Genomic DNA, 13,946 nt, shown 5'->3' with positions numbered 1-13,946 from the left:
CTTGGAAAAACTGTTTCTTTCAATAGGGTATTTTATGTTAAAAATAAAATTTACATAAAATTCAATAGTTGATGTTTAAATTGAAGCTCTAACTTCATTCTTGGGATCTGTTTCTTCACGGACTATATTAAACTACTGAGTATATTGGAACCATTAGAGAAAGGATCTTGGGTGACTCTCACATATTTTCCCCCCTAGTAGTTTGTATTAACCAGGGAAATGGTAATTTTTATTATTTAACTTGACACAAACAGAAGTCAAGCTGATGTTTCTTATGACGCTCTGCTGTTTTCACTCCACTTGCATTAGCATCTCCATACCAGTAACGCTGAAGGAGGAAAGACTTACTTTTCTTTCCTTTGAAGGAAGAGAGAGGCTGAAGTGAGAAATTCTGACTTAGTCTGTAATGCTCTTACTCCTTTATTCTATCATAAATAAGGAAAAGATATGGGAAGACAAATATATATCTTCCACATATGTCAACCAATTAGCAGAAATCTTGTGGAGAATATTCCTTTGAAACTTGAAGTCCCTAATAAAATTTTCAGAATATCTGGGTTTAAGTATGCGTTGCAGAAGGCAGGGGTAGACAGAAGAAGTGATGGGTTTGTGATGATTACTTCTTACAATAAAATAAGCCATTTTATCTATTTCATCTGGTCTTGCACACAAGCCATGCTATGAAAAATTGAAAGGGGGCAAAAATTGGACCTTGAATTATAAGGAATGAAGTTTCCAAGAGATAGTTCTTGGGCCACCAGTCCATCTATTTAGAACATTTGTTCCTTGCTAACACCCTGTATTAGTTTGTTAGGGCTGCCATAACAAAAACATCACACCCTGGCTAGCTCAAGCAATATAAATTTGTTTTCTCATAATTCTAGCATCCAGAAATTCAAGATTCTTTTTTTTTCTTTTTTTTTTTGTCTTTTTGCCTTTTCTAGGGCTGCCCCAGAGGCATATGGAGGTTCCCAGGCTAGGGGTCAAATCGGAGATGTAGCTGCCGGCCTACGCCAGAGCCACAGCAATGCGGGATCCAAGCCGCATCCGCAACCTACACCACTGCTCACGGCAATGCTGGATCCTTAATCCACTGAGCAAGGCCAGAGATCGAACCTGCAACCTCATGGTTCCTAGTCGGATTCGTCAGCCACTGAGCCATGATGGGAACTCCTAGAAATTCAAGATTCTAAGGCCTCTCTACTTGGCTTGCAGAGGGCAGCCTTCTTGCTCTGTCCTCACATGACTTTTCTCTCTGCACATGCATTACTGATGTTTCCCTCTATTCTTCTAAGGACTCCAATCACATTTGATTAGTGCCCATGCAAACAGCCTCATTTTAACACACTAACTTCTTTAAAGATTCTAACTCCAAATAAAGTCATGTTTTGAGATATTGGGAGTAAGGACTTCCAGATATGAATTTGGGGAAGACAATTCAGTCCATAACAACTATGATATGATATGATATGATATGATATGATATTATTTAACCTTTAAGTAAAGATTATAAAAAAAATTATGTCATACGATACCTTTTCAGACATAGGAAAACCTATTTTGAAAATTAACTGATTGAGAAGCATCCAGCTCAAAATCTCTAAGCTTGTACATACAGGGAGGAAGGAGTACATGGAAGAAGAATGTGATGGGGTCCAGGATGATTACATTTTTGTAGGCACCAAGTCTAATGGTTATGAATTAACTGTATATTCATATAGAAAAATAGACATCATTTTTTCCAACCTAAATTTATTTACTTATTTATTAGTTCCTTTTTTTGGGAGGGCGGGTTTACTGCTGCACCTGCGGCATGTGGAAGTTCCTGGCCTAGGGGTCAAATTGGAGCTGCACCTGCAGAACTACCCCACTCCACAGCAATGCCCACTGTGAGCTGCATCTATGATCTAAACTGCAGCTTGTGGTAAAGCCATTTTCTTTTTTTTTTTGTCTTTTTGCTATTTCTTTAGGTCGCTCCCATGGCATATGGAGGTTCCCAGGCTAGGGGTCGAATCGGAGATGTAGTCTCTGGCCTACGCCAGAACCACAGCAACGCGGGATCCGAGCCGCGTCTGCAACCTACACCACAGCTCATGGCAACGCTGGATCGTTACCCCACTGAGCAAGGGCAGGGACCGAACCCGCAACCTCATGGTTCCTGGTCGGATTCGTTAACCACTGCGCCACGACGGGAACTCCTAAAGCCAGATTCTTAACACACTGAAGGAGCCCACGGATCAAACCTGCATCCTCATGGACACTATGTGTTCTTAATCTGCCAAGCCACAATGAAAACTCCCATAATTTTTTTTATAAACAATATTTATTCCAAGCTGGGTAATAGATCTGAGCCTAACTACTAGCACCATAAAATCTGTAAAAGAAAACATAGGAGAATATATTTGTATCTATGGGGATGGAAAAATGTTTTTCAGATAGGATACACAAAGAACTATTCATAAGGAAAAAAAAAAGGTAAATTAAACTATTAAAATGATATCATTTCTGCTCCTGAAAGCCATCATTAAGAATATAAATCAGGGAGTTCCCGTCATGGTGCAGTGGTTAACGAATCCGACTAGGAACCATGAGGTTGGGAGTTCGGTCCCTGGCCTTGCTCAGTGGGTTAAGGATCCGGTGTTGCCATGACCTGTGGTGTAGGTTGCGGATGCGGCTTGGATCCCGCATTGCTGTGGTTCTGGCGTAGGCCAGTGGCTACATCTCCGATTGGATCCCTAGCCTGGGAACCTCCTTATGCTGCAGGAGCGGCCCTAGAAAAGGCAAAAAGACAAAAAAAAAAAAAAAGAAAAGATATATATATATATATATAAATAAGTAGCTTACAGGTTATTTACTGATAGAATATATCTGATCTTGGATACATTCATATAAGTGCACACACATACACAGGCACACACATATCGCTTCAAATTAATAATAGATAATCAATAACTATAAATGATATCAGTCTAAATCTGAAACAAAATCCAATGCCTCTTTAACAGGAGGATGTGAAAAACACATTGTGATAAACTCACATAATTGTGGTAAACTCCCTACTACTCAGCACTAAAGGGAACCCGCTATTTAGTCATGCAACCACACAATGGGTCTCATAGACTCTCAAAGAAACACAAGAAAACTTTTTGCAGTGATGGAAATGTACCAGGCCTTATCAGATTTATTGAATGGAACACTTGGAATCTGTGCATTTTCCTGGGTAATTTTTTTTTTTGTCTTTTTTCCATTTCTTTGGCCGCTCCCGTGGCATAGGTAGGTTCCCAGGCTAGGGGTGGAATCCGAGCTGTAGCCGCTGGCCTATGCCACAGCTGCAGCAACGTGGGATCCGAGCCGTGTCTGCAACCTACACCACAGCTCACGGCAACGCCGGATCCCTAACCCACCGAACAAGACCAGGGATCCAACCCACAATCTCATGGTTCCTAGTCATATTCGTTAACCACTGAGCCACGACGGGAACTCCTGGGTAATTTTTTTTTTTTTTAAAGAAAAATATACATATCCACAAAACTTTTTGGCTGAATATCTATTTTACAGCTATTTGATAGTGTTGCATTTAAATTTCTGGAGGAACAGGCCTCAACCAAATAATTGACCATTATATGAAATAGTCAATCCTAGGTGCCCAAGAGGAGTTAATCTGGAAAGGGGATGGGGAACAGAAAGGTCGTGAGAAGGTAATTTTATTTAATTTTGTTTTTCTGATAGAAAGAAAATGAGTTAGCTTATGGAAAAATACATGCAGTCCATACACGGTATGTGCAGCAATTCTTAGAATTGTCTTAAAAGTAAGCTAAATCCATTTTGTTATGATTTTGCTCAAGTCTCAGCCTGGGAAATATGTACACGTTTTATTACTGTGCTATGGGTTAGCCAATAAAAAGTACAGCATCAATCCCTGTCATCTATAAAAGTCTCTGATGACTTGTGAATTTCATGCAATTTATACTTTAATCACTGCTCTTGGTTGTAGAGAAGTGACTGTATTACATAGTCCCCTTGACACATGCAGAGCTTATAAAAGAGGGAACTAAAATATAACCTCTATTTGGACGCAATTTTTTCTTTCTGGGAAGCATATTCTCAGTGAGACAGGGATAAAGCCTCTTCCACAGTTCACCTAATACTAATGGAAGGATCTTAAGAAGACTTTTAGTTACATGATTAGAGATTTGCACGTGATGTTAGGAAGAAAATGTATATCTGTTGGTACAGCCTTCAGAGAGAATGATGGACATATTCAATCAAGTATTTGAACCACTGTCAATGTTGTGTTTTTATTTCCACTTTGTATGGATTTGTTTGAGTGATTCCAAGCTGCCCCTGAGAAACTGAGATTAACATGAATGAATGAATAAATTAAATACATTAAATCACAGAATGGAACATTTAGTAACCTTTACTCATCATGTTATTTTTGTGGAATATTAAATAACATTTAAAAATGTACATGATAAAATAAATAGAAAAATTCAGAAAACTGCAGCAAAATCAGCATAGGAATAACAACAAAATAATAGATGATACCTATACAATGATAATCAGTGACAGATACACTTCTAAATAATTTTACGTAATTTTTTTTCTTTTAGGGCTGCACCCGCAGCATATGGAGGTTCCCAGGCTAGGGGTCTAATCGGAGCTACAGTTGCTGGCCTACACCAGAGCCACAGCAATGCGAGATCCCAGCAGCATCTGTGACCTACACCACAGCTCATGGCAACGCCAGATCCTTAATCCACTTAGCAAGGCCAGGGATCGAACCCTCGGCCTTATGGTTCCTGGTCAGATTCGTTTCCACTGAGCCATCACGGGAACTTCTTGATAGATTTAATAATTTGTCATGTAACGTTAAGGGCTAGATTGAACTTACTGGTCATCAATTTAAAGTGAGATGATTCAGAGTTCCTGTCATGGCTCAGCGGTTAAACAACCCGACGAGCATCCATGAGGACACTGGTTTGATCTGTGGTATAGTTGCAGATGCGGCTCAGATCCCGGGATGCTGTGGATCTGGTGTAGGCCAGTGGCTACAGCTCTGATTGGACCCCTAGCCTGGGAAACTCCATATGCTGTGGGTGCAGCCCTAAAAGGCAAAAAGAAAAAAAAAAGTGAGATGATACAACATGGTTGTAGCAGTGTTCTCTAGAGAAACAAAACCAAAAGTATATGTAAAAATGTATATTTATATCTATCTATACCATCTATAGTGAATAGTATATTATTTTTATAGATTATAAATTATATAGTCTCACACCTATAAATGTATGCGTATATATATACCTATGTGTGTATATACATATATATGAGAGAGAAAGAGAGAAAGAATGAAAGAAAGAAAGGAAGGAATGAGGAAGTGGAGAGGGACAGATATAGGAAGGAAGGAGAGAAGAAAGAGAGGAAGGAAGGATGGGAGTGAGGAAGGGGAAAGATATGTATTATAATGAAGTGGTTCATGTGACTGTGGAAACTAAGAAGTCTCTATATTTGCTGTTGGATAGCTGGAGACCCAAGAGAGCTGATTGTGTAAATTCCAGTTTGAGTCTCTTCTGAAGACTGGAATGTCCCAGCTTGAAGAGATCATTTTGTCTATTTAGGCCTTCTATGGATTGGATGAGGCCCACTCACATAGGAGGGCAATCTGCTTTACTCAGTTTATCTATTCAAATGTTAAGCTCATCCAGAAATACCTTCACAGAAATGCCCAGGATAATATTTAACCAAATATCTGGGCACCTCACGGCCCATTCAGGTCGACACATGAGATTAACCAAGCAACTGTTGTATACATTTCTCCAGCTACACAGAGCTACAAGAGTGCACATGTAAAAGAGACAGAGAATTTTATTTATTCTGAACTGCGGTTTTACCAAGTAATTAAGGTAGCAGAACGTTGAGGGAATAGAGAGTAAAATTCAGGAGTTTATGAAAATAAACTATGCTATGTAGAGTGTATGACAAAAAAGAGAGTTTGCGGCAGTGAAAAGGTATAGGACCATAAAGTCAAATGATCTGATGAGATGGAGAAGTTGTTGTGAACAAAGACCAGAGGAAAAGAGCTAGAAAGAGCAGGATTAGTGGTTGGCGATTGGAAAGCTTGAAACTGAAGTCATGGGATGGGGGTGCAGTGGTCGTTATGAAAAATAAATGAAGGAACATGCATGAAGGTTGCTAGAGGGAGAATGGAGGATGACCCAGATCTCTGCCCTTAATCATGAAGGAGAATACAGGTGAAGATAAGACTTTTGTACATATCAACTACTTTATAAATCAGAACATGGTCAGTGCCTTTGACCTGTACCAACAGAGAACCAGGTGAGATCTGAAGAAAGAAATCACTCTTGGCTAGATAACCCAGAAGGAAGTGGGATTTCAATTCCACTATGGAGGAGGAGAAATATTTGTAGACATGATAACTGGGGACAGAAGGCATAAAAAGTAGAGGAAATGACATAAATACTGGCATTTGTGAGCTGACATTGGAGGGCTTTTAAATGCCAGGGTTGGAAATTTGGATTGATTTGATAGGTAACAGAGCTTTTTTTTTTTTTTTAGATTAAAGCATAGTTAACTTACAGTGTTGTGTCAATTTCTGCTATACAGCATAGTGACCCATCTATACACATATACACATTTTTTTCTCATATTATCTTCCATCACGTTTTATCCCAAGAGATTGGATATAGCTCCTTATGCTGTACAGTAGGACCTCATTGCTTATCCATTTTAAATGTAATAGTTTGCATTTTGATCAAGGGCATCTTATTATCTATCTTCTAAACAGAAAGATGAACCACTGATATTGGGAAGGGTGAATTAGATGAGGCATGTTTGGTGAAAGATTAGTTATGTTAATGCATAATATAGCCTAGATAAATGTAAATGATTCTGCATTTATCTATGATAGGAGGAAAGCATGTAGATAGATTATTGGCATAAATTATCATAAAACCTCAATGGCACAGCAAGTATTTATTTTTGTAAGGTAGTTGGCTGGCTGGGTTGCTCTCCTGGATTCTCTGATCTTGGCTGGGATCATTCACATGTTTCATGACCATCTGTCTGATACTGATCTATGATGACTTTGGCAACTAGGTCAACTTGAGATGACTGGGGCATCTTGACTGAGTTTTATAAGCTTCTCATCCCCAGCCACGTCATCTTGGCATTTCTCATGCCAATGGCAGAGGGACTAGAGTAAAGTAAAAAAGCACAAGCACTTTTTTTTAATTTTTAAAAAATTTTTAATTACTCAAATGAATTTATCACATCTGTAGTTGTATAATGATCATAACAATCTGATTTCACAGGATTTCCATCCCACAGCCCAGGCACATCCCCCCACCCCCCAAACTGTCTCCTCCGGAGACCAAAAGTTTTTCAATGTCTGTGAGTCAGCATCTGTTCTGCAAAGAAGTTCAGTCTGTCCTTTTTTCAGATTCCACATGTCAGTGAAAGCATTGGATGTTGGTGTCTCATTGTATGGCTGACTTCATTTAGCATGATAATTTCTAGGTCCATCCATGTTGCTAAAAATCCTGTATTTCATTCTTTTTAATGGCTGAGTAATATCCCATTGTGTATTTGTGCCACATCTTCTTGATCCACTCCTCTGTCGATGGACATTTAGGTTGTTTCCATGTTTTGGCTATTGTAAATAGTGCTGCAATGAACATCGGAGTACATGTGTCTTTGCGAGTCATGGTTTTCTCTGGGTAGATGCCCAGGAGTGGGATTGCTGGATCAAATGGTAGTTCTATTTTGAGTTGTCTGAGGAATCTCCATACTGCTTTCCACAGTGGTTGCACCAATTTACAATCCCACCAATAGTGTACTAGGGTTCCTTTTTCTCCACACCCTCCCCAGCGCTTATTGTTTGTAGACTTTTTGATGATGGCCATTCTGGCTGGTGTAAGGTGGTACCTCATAGTGGTTTTGATTTTCATTGAAATGCAGATCAAAACACAAGCACTTTTTAAGTCACTTCTACTCAGCTGTCGCTGGACAAGGCAAATGACATGACCAAGCTCAGAGCCAGAAAGAGGTCACAAAATACTACAAGAGAAAAAAAAATACAGAGAAAAGTGAAGGATTTGGGTCATTTTTGCAATATATTTACCACAGAATAGAAAGGGGGACAGATTTGCATATTTTGAGTGTATGAGCATATGTATGTATATATGGGTATATAAGCATTAACTGCTTAATCAATATATATTAGTACACTATGTCAGAATTATGTGATTTAATTTACAAGGGAAATTAGGTAAGGAAAGAGAGATAGATAGAAAGTGAGAGATAGAAAGAGAAGGAAAGAGCTTCTTACATAAACAACTTTGAAGTATGTTCATGAATTGCCTATGAATAAGAAGATGGATTTGAGTCAATGGAGTTGCAAGACCCTACCCCTGTTTCTTTTAGATTTATACCTGAATTGAAAAGCTGAAACCCAAGCAAGAAATATGCTCCTAGAGTAGGCTTCAATTGGTTGAAGAAAGAACTTGTTTTCTGGAGCCAGACAACCTGAGTTTGTACTCTATGCTAATTATCACATCTGGCCCTCAGGCATCCATCTGTTAAATGTGGATAATAGTATCTAATGACAGCTGTAATTTTGAGGGTTGAATGAAACATCTGGCCAAAAGACAGATGTGTAGTTAGTACTCAATAAATATGTCCACATCTCTCCTCCTCATCTTCTCTCTTTTTTTTTTGAGACAAATAGGAAATTTATTCTATACTTTATCCCATTTTGTATGGCGTTCATCTTTACTATTTAGTATTATCTATTACATTTCAATTTTTCTTTAAAATTAAAATTATATTAAAATTGTGTATATTATGCAACTAAAATTTATAAAGAAGAAAGCCTTATATACAATTAAATATTTTATATAGCATAATAAAAAGAATAACTTAACTGGTAAGAATAACGAAAATAATACACCCTGTGAAAATAAGTAAAATATAAAATGCATAATTGGTTAAAAAACAGTGTAACTATATAAATATGTCCTCATAATTTGTTACATCTTATTGATTCTTCAATAAAGGCATTACATCATTCTAGGTGATGTGACAAACAAGATGTTATAGACCTTGCATTGTACCATGGAGAGAAATGGTTATTAATAATACAATTGTAGACCTATATTATTTAATTGTACAGTTGCATTATTTAATTATAATTATCATAAATTCTTTGATGGAGAGGAAATCAGAATCAGTTCTAAGAAGACTTCAGCATTCCAAGAATGATGCCAAATGACCTCCTTCATGGTGATTATGCACTTATTTTCTGTGAGATATATTTCTTCTTCAGAGATTCCTTGTTTGTGTATCAATTGTGGGTTTTTGGTTTGCAGCTATTCTGAAGTTTTGATATAAGAGTCTACATGTATATGAGATTGTTTTAAGTTGTTCTCTCTCTTTTTTTTTTTTTTTTTGGCTTTTTGCCTTTTCTAGGGCCACTCCTGCGGCATATGGAGGTTCCCAGGCTAGGGATCAAATCGGAGCTGTAGCCGCTGGCCCATGCCAGAGCCACTGCAACAAGGGATCCGAGCTGCGTCTTCGACCTACACCACAGCTCATGGCAATGCCGGATCGTTAACCCACTGAGCAAGGCCAGGGATTGAACCCACAACCTCACGGTTCCTAGTCAGATTCGTTAACCAATCCTCATCTTCTCTTAATTTTGAGGCTACTAAACTGGATGAAATGAAAACAAATTGAAATGTTTAATCACCCTGGGATTAAAAATGACAACAAAAGGAATTAACAAATCAACAACCATTGTCTTTAAATAAGCTAATAAAAATGCATTAGTTTTCTGACAAGTTAAACTCTATAGATTTAAACAGATATAAAGATATCTCTAAGAATTCCCACCGTGGTACAGTGGAAATGAATCTGACTAGGAACCATGAGGTTGAGGGTTTGGTCTCTGGCCTTGCTCAGTGGGTTAAGGATCTGGCATTGCTGTGAGTTATGGTGTAGGTTGCAGATGCAGCTCAGATCTGCACGGCTGTGGCTGGGATGTAGGCCAGCAGCTACAACTCCAATTAGACTCCTAGCCTGGAAACCTCCATGTGCCACGAGTGCGGTCCTACATAACAAAAAAATAAAATAAAATAAGTAAATAAATAAATAAAGATATCTCTAAAAACATAGTGATTCTTTTGTACAAACAGAACAACAACAAAATACTTTGGAATTTTTTCCATTCCCAAATTAGTAAACTTGTCAATGTTTTTAGCATTTCTTAGTGTACTCAATGATTTGACTTAATTTAATATCATCTAATTTATTTGCTATTCAATTTTGTCCTTATTTTATAGCTGAATACTTATACACAATAAGTATAAGATGATGATAAGGCCTCATGGATAATAAGTAAATCAATACTCAGATGAATTGATGGATGATTCATTGACTATTATTTTTAAGAGACATTTATAAAAACGGACTCTTTTCTAGGCTGATGATAATATAAAAAAATGTGGACAGGAGTTCCCGTCGTGGCGCAGTGGTTAACGAATCCGACTAGGAACCATGAGGTTGAGGGTTCGGTCCCTGCCCTTGGTCAGTGGGTTAACGATCCGGCGTTGCTGTAAGCTGTGGTGTAGGTTGCAGACGCGGCTCGGATCCTGCGTAGCTGTGGCTCTGGTGGCTACAGCTCCGATTCAACCCCTAGCCTGGGAACCTCCATATTCCGCGGGAGCGGCCCAAGAAATAGCAACAACAACAACAACAACAAAAGACAAAAGACAAAAAAAAATGTGGACAGATCTTTATCCACTGTATTGATTTCTTAGTGGAGCAAGATAAAACCTGTGATGATGGTTTTCAGGGACATTGAAATATGTAATTTTATTTTTCAAAATCACTTCTATTTTCTAGAAATTCTCAACATTTTTGCATCGTGGGAGAAGAACAGTTTGCAAAACATTATTTTAGGTACAAGTAATTCTAGCAGAAATTATTATTGCTGATTATACAAGTTACCTAAAAATGAGGTTATTTGATGACTTTATTTGAAGGTGATTAAAAAAGGCAGATATTTTTCTGGAAATAAGTATTAATAATGGAAAAAGCAGAGCTCAAGGGGCTTCTCAGCACCAAATAGTGAGATCACCAAAGAGAAATGTCACCTTTGCTGTTTTTGCTGAGATTTGGCTCCATGTCAGAAGTACCTGAACAGAAACACCTAGAAGGAGACACATGGATGAAGTAGATGGCCCTCCATCAATAAGATTTGGAAACTAGAGGAAAAGCTCTGCTAAACAATAGCCTGCTTCAATATTTTCCAGGTACCTGAGTTGAATAACCACCATCTTAGTAATTTAAAATGATTGTCAAAGTGACGTATTACTCAAGAAGTGTAGTTCTAGAAGAATAGCTTTAGAATGAGCAAAGTGTCTTGTGCTTGCGATCGAGCTCGGGCAGCTCTTTATACCTCTGGGATGACGTAGAGGCAGATGTGAGGCATTTAGGACTGGTGTACTGAAAGAGGGATTTCAGTTAATAGGCAATGTAGAGAGAAATGAAGATGTGCACCCAAATGGGCCAAAGTGCGCCCACCAGGTGGATGGTCCTGGTATTTCTCTCTCATGCTTGAGGTGAGTTTACCAGTGAGTTGCGAGAAGCTGCACATGGTTTCAGGGAACAGGAAAACCCAACAGAACTGAAAGAGAAGAAAGGGAATTCAAGGGCATTGAAATGCACAGACAAATAAATAAATATTGCCTTCCCCCCTCCTTCATCACTTTCCTCTACAGCCAATTATAAGGTTATATAAGCTTAAAAGAATCAATGTTAATAAAGTATATAGAATATGTTCATTAATTTCTGTTAAGATGCTTAAAGTTTATAAATGCTTAAATACAAGTTTTTCCAGACAAAAGACCCCCCCCACTTTTTTACCTAATATGTATAAATAATCTTTATTTTATTTTATTTTTTTTGAAGGAAGCTAGATTGCAGGATAGAGGGATAGGGAAGAGGGAGAGACATTGAAAGGAGATCTTTATCACCAAGGAGGAAGGCTAGGTGATTGAATCATTATTTCAGTGACTGTTTTAGTAACTCCATATATGTTTTTATTTTCAATTTTTTTTATTTTCCCAAGAATGCAAAGACAATTTATTATTAGAAAATCTAGTAATAGTAAATTTCAACATCAATAAATCAAAAGAAAAAAATTTCTTCATTTATCTTGACAAATGCCAAAATAATCATCTGTCAAAAGATGTTTTTATTGATACATAAATAGGTGACTGGGCAACACTTAACTTGGTTATAGCTGTATTTTAACATCTCAGAAAATTCACATTGGGCATTACTTTCTCCTCCCTTGTGTGTGCTCTCAAATTGAGCTTATAGGAAACAAATATAAAGAATATAATGTGTAGATTCATATGGTAAGTGAGAATCCTGCCAAAAGCCACTCTTAAGTATCTAGCGACAGGACTCATTTTTCTTGGAGAAATGAAGAGTTATTTTGTTAAACCAAATGTCAATTTCTGGTCCTTTCTGATCTCTTGTCTTCCAGGAGAAATTAATACCTACAGAGAGGGCTTTCTGGTCTCCCAGTTGCTTAAATGAATCCTGTTCATTTGAGCCTTAGGAATACTGTGCTGTGCTTTCTCAAATCCTTTGAAATTATCTTCTGGTCCAAGTATCAAGCAGTTGTTTTCCTCAAGTATTGCATTAATTTTTCTTCCTATCTCTGCCAGACTATAAGGAAGCCTGTTTGTGTTAGCAAAAATTAGCTCATACTTCCTCCTTAGTAAACTGACTGTTTAGAGAAGATGCAATTCCTTGACTTCCAAGGGGCAGGGGACAATCATATATGTATTTCTGAATGAATGAAAAGAAACAAGTATAAAATTAAAAAAATAGTTATATTTCTAATCTGTATCATTTTTTTCATCTAAAATATCTAAGGATGTGCATTTTTGTAGTTGTTGTTGTCGCTTGTTAGGGCTGCATGTGGAGCATATGGAAGTGCTCAGGGGTCATATTGAACCTGCAGCTGCAGACCTATGTCACAGCCATAGCAATGTGGGATCCAAACTTCTTCTTCTACCTACACGACAGCTAATGCAATGCTGGATCCTTAACCCACTGAGCAAGGCCAGGGATCAAACCTGCATCCTCATGGATACTAGTTTCATTTCCACTGAGCCACAACAGGAACGCAGATGTGCATTTTTGAAATGAAGAGTGGGAAAACAAATCTTATCTTTTGCAAACAATGAAACAAAACAAAAGCCAGTCTTTTGCACTCAACACATTTCTGATCTTTCTCTTACCTTTGACCTTATGCACTGCAGTATCATCAACTTAGCTTTATGATATGCCTGTGAAAAATAAAATAAAGACTGATCAACACATTTTCAGTCTTGAATAAAGTTGGCCAACATCTCTATCTTTGTAATTTATATGAATTCCCACGAATGGTCTTCTACTAGATCTTTCTTTTACTTAAACAACTTTGTAGCATTCACTTGAATTTTCCAATCATGATAAAGATGTGAATTCAAACCCTGCGTTTAGGAAACATTTTGGGTGTTTTTCATAAGCATATTAATTAGGGGAAAAGTAGGTCAAAAAGAAATTTAATACCATGTATTTGAGTCCATGCTAACACAGATTGCATAGTCAGAATTCCAAAATCTCAATATGAAGTGCTTTATTGAATTTGCACCTTCAGATAGACTCACTTTATGTCTTTGTAAGTTATTGGGATGGTTTTATTGGAAGAAAGTATCTCTTTGATTTCTCATATTTCTGAATCTCTTTTCTTTTCAGGATACTTGTATAAGCAAGATATTCCTTTTCCAAAACATATATAAATAATAGAGTAATAAAGGTAATGTCTCTCTCTTCCTCTGGAGAGGAGATTGGGATCAATTGGCTAGAAG

Source organism: Phacochoerus africanus, chromosome 1 (assembly GCF_016906955.1).
Source record: "Phacochoerus africanus isolate WHEZ1 chromosome 1, ROS_Pafr_v1, whole genome shotgun sequence".
NCBI lineage: Eukaryota > Metazoa > Chordata > Mammalia > Artiodactyla > Suidae > Phacochoerus > Phacochoerus africanus.
The sequence above is the reverse complement of the archived record's forward strand: the minus strand, read 5'-3'. Positions refer to the sequence as shown.